The following is a 4,307-nucleotide window of genomic DNA, read 5'->3' as shown; positions in this document are numbered from 1 at the left end:
CGTCGAGAGAATGTCGAGAGAATGTCGAGTGTCGCGCTCGAAGGTCGACACACGACATTCAAGCGACATTCAAGCGACATTCAAGCGACATTCTCTCGACGCTCAATACGACGCGCGACATTTCAGTCGACAGTCACGATTTTCTGCGATATTTTTTTTCTAAAACCCAGCGCGATATGCGACACTGAAATATTGATTGTCGCATGATTGTCGCGCGTCGAGAGAGCGTTGAGAGAATGTCGCTTGAATGTCGTGTGTCGACCTCGAAGGTCGACACGCGACACTCAACTTGGTCCTATCCGGATTCCGTATTTAAACGCATACAGTAAAGATTAGAGGCATGTAATGCACATTGTTTTCTTTCACTAAACTGCACACTCATACAAAGACATCTGGTACTGAAAAGAACGCTTTAGTAATAGCTCTATAAAATACATCGCCAACAAGTCATCCACATAAAATAGTTTTCTTCTTCAATGCTTTGAGCTTGTATGAGTAAATACTTTGATTATTAAAATTATTGCATGAGATAAACTAAATGCTTTACCCGTTCGGCTGACATGGTTTCTCGGTCCTCGAAGAAAACCATTCTTGTTGTTTGCAGAACCTATTTATCAATCTTACGATCATCAAAATCTGAATTACTGCTACAAATATAAACCATATAGCAGTCATTGCTGTTCTGGATTTATTAAAATTCAATATTCTCATTAAATACTTTTATTTAACTGCGCTTAAGATCTTCAACAATTCAGTTTTTCCCGTATCAATATATAGTAATTCTGCGTTAAATGATTCCAACAAGCTACCCGTATCCGTTAACTTCATCTTCATAACACCGCGTTTTCTACTTATATAGCAAGATCTTTGGAATCCCAATTTACTACTGCATTATTCAGTTTACGGACGAAAATGTGTTGTCTATGAAACATATAAGTGTGTCGCAAAATTAATGAAACCCGGATTTAACGATCGAGCTTAACGCTGTACAGATAGGTTATCACATAGGTAATTGAAATTTAAACAAACGTCCTTTTTGTTACAACAATTAATCGTTATAATTATATAGGCATGTTTAACTTGCGTATGCTACATTGCGTTGATATTAAGACGAATCGGCGGGACGTGATTTATGTGAACTAGATTATTTAAAATATGAAAAAAAAATAGTGGAAAAGTATGAGTAGTGTTCTAAACCAAATTTTTAACCCGTGTAGTTCGTTGAGGGCTTGTTCGTGTTACTATAGATTTGATAGACTAAAGATCACGAAATCCACATGCGAGTTTACTGAAGAAGATAAAACATTTTACGCCAGCTTAGCACCACTCCATGCATTTGCACTGAAAGTTAAAAATTTGCATTACACATGTCCAATCGGTCCTAATTTACAGACCCAAATTCAAAATGCTATGCCAGCTTAACAAAATTCCAAAGATTTAAACTCTGAAGTGAATCGCTCGCATTTCGAATCACTTCTTCTTTGCATATCCAACCTCAACTATTACGCCGGCATAACACAATTCATAACATTTCAACTGAAAGTTAATCGCTCACAAAATTCTAAATATATCTTATTTACAGCAGCCAATCGCAAAATATTGTGCCGGATTGACCAAATTCCAAAATGTTCAACTTAAAGTGAATTTCTCGCATTTCGAATCCTTTCTAATATAATTTTACGCCGGCATAACATAATTCACAACAGTTCAACGGAAAAATGAATCGCTCACGAACTTTCTATTATTTCTTATTTACAGCAGAGAATCGCAAAATGTTATACCAGATTAACAATAATAACAACTACTTCAACTGAGAGTGAATCACAATACAAATTTCAAATAATTCACAATTTCCAGACCCAAATTCAAAGTAGTACGCCAGCATTACAAAATGCATAATAGTTCAACAGAAAGTGAATTGCTCGCATTTGAATTATCTCTTATTTACAGAATCAAACTCAAATGTTACGCCGGCATACAAAATTTATAATATTTTTACGGAAAGTGTACCGCTCACAAATTTTCTATATTTTGCTATCTACAGCAGCCAATCGCGAAATGTAACACCAGCTTTACAAATATAACAAACATTTTAAAGTGAAAGTTAATCACTTGCATTAAAAGTTTCCAATCATTCTTAAGTAACAGACTGCCCAAAATCAAAGTGTTCCGCCCGCGTAACAAAATTCCAAATACTTGAACTCAAAGGAATCGATTGCATTTCGAATCATTTCTTATTTACAGACCAGAACTCAAAATGTTACGCCGGCATAACAATTCAAACATTTTCACAGTCAATTAATCACTCGCATTTCGAATCATTTCTTATTTACAGACCGGCATAACAAAATTCATAACATTTTAACGGAAAGTAAATCGCTCACAACTTTTCTATATTTTCTTATTTACAGCAGCTAATCGCAAAATGTAACGACCGCTTAACAAACATGCAAGTGAATCACTTGCATTAAACGTTTTCAATAATTCTTAATTTACAGACACAAAATCAAAATAATCCGCCAGCTTAACAAAATGCCGAACACTTAAACTCAAAGGTTAATCGCTCTCGCATTGCAAATAATGCCTAATTTACAGACCCAAAATAAAAATGTTCCGCCAGCGTAACAAAATTCCGAACACTTTAACTCAAAGGTGAACCGCACACATTTCGAATCATTTCTTATTTACAGATGAAAACAGAAAATGTTACGCCGGCATAACAAAATTCATGTCAACAGGAAGTGAATTGCTCACAATTTGAGGACAACTTATAAATGGTTTATTAATGCTTTAAATCCATTTTTTGAAAACAGTATACTATTCAATTTTTCATTCTTTGTTCATGTAAAAAGAAGAAAAACGCAGACGCAAAGAAATCATTAAAACGCCGTGAAAAAAAGCAAGGAAAACATAACTCAAATACATTTGAGCAAATAAATTTTTGTTTTTGTTTATTCGCTTCATGTTTAGAGGTTATGTACAAAATCTATACCTCTTCTTGATAACGAATTTACCGCGAATGTATTATGGTTGTTAATACCGCCTGTTTATCGGTTGGTTATATATATCGGATTCGCTTAACTATCGTCATTTAATTTACTGTCCACACAGCGTTACTCAATTAACCTAATGCCTCTCAAACAACATGACCCGAGTCGTTTCGAGTTGTAGTAAACAAAGACTACATCATGACTAGCGACTTCGTGCGGATAAGTTCTCGTCTGCTTTTACAACTGACTGCAGTAGCATTTCGTTTATTTAAAAGCTATGTAGAATATCGTGATAACATAGACAGCCTTACGCTGATTCAGACGCTCTCGAGTCAGTGTCCTGTGTATGTCGCGGTTTACCGAAGCGAAATATGTTTTAAAGTCCCGATAAGCCAACTCGGAGAAGCATTGGCCATGATATCGGGAGGTCTCCGTTTCGTGAACCGAACTCGCTGCACACTTTTCACTTCTCTGGTGCCCAGCTTGGAGCCGTGTCAATTGTATAGTTCTCCACAAAATAACCATTGGTTTCGTCGGGATCAGTTATACACTGTTCATTGTGACACTCGAAGTTAATGTTTTGGAAAAGGGGGACTCGGTGGTGCCAGATTGGTGATAAGCCGTTTAAATGGCCCGGTAAGCTCAATAGGTAGAGCACTCTCCATTATGAAAGGCGGTCACGGGTTCGAGTACCAGAGTGGCTGCACACTATTCACCTGTCAGCGGCAGGCAGAACCAGCACTTGGCAACTTTGGGGGATCAAAGAGGATCGAGCGCGTTTCCTCCCGTTCCCAAGGCTGACAGCATATCTACTACGCCAAATAGACCTTAGTTGCATTCCGTTTAAATATATGTACATCTTTTTCATAAAAATCATTATAACTCAAGTAATAATATCGACCATTTTATGCTGCAATTCATATAAACAAGAAAAACAAAACAATGTTCATTCGATGCGTAATTACTTTAATAGAGAATATAGTTTATTAAAAGTTTTAAAATATAAGAGATCTACGCATATTCGATAATTTCGAGCGAATAGAAAATCTCAAGTACGAAACATGGATAGAAATCAGTAAAACACCGAATAAACAAAGATACAGTGTCAATAATGAAATCACAATTCAGTGTTATATTGTGTAGTAATACACACATTCGCTCCTTTATACCAAATCAAACGCTATGTTTTTTCTACTCCTCTTGACTGTCATCTATCCGCTCAACAGTGTTACTTAAACGGATAAGATTCACAAAACAGCCGCAACCAGTGAAATGTTGAGACGAAGACACGTTGTTGGTTCTATGCACACGATGATG

The sequence above is a fragment of the Dreissena polymorpha genome, chromosome 12 (genome assembly GCF_020536995.1).
Source record: "Dreissena polymorpha isolate Duluth1 chromosome 12, UMN_Dpol_1.0, whole genome shotgun sequence".
NCBI classification, from domain to species: Eukaryota; Metazoa; Mollusca; class Bivalvia; order Myida; family Dreissenidae; genus Dreissena; species Dreissena polymorpha.
Note: the sequence above shows the minus strand (reverse complement) of the source record.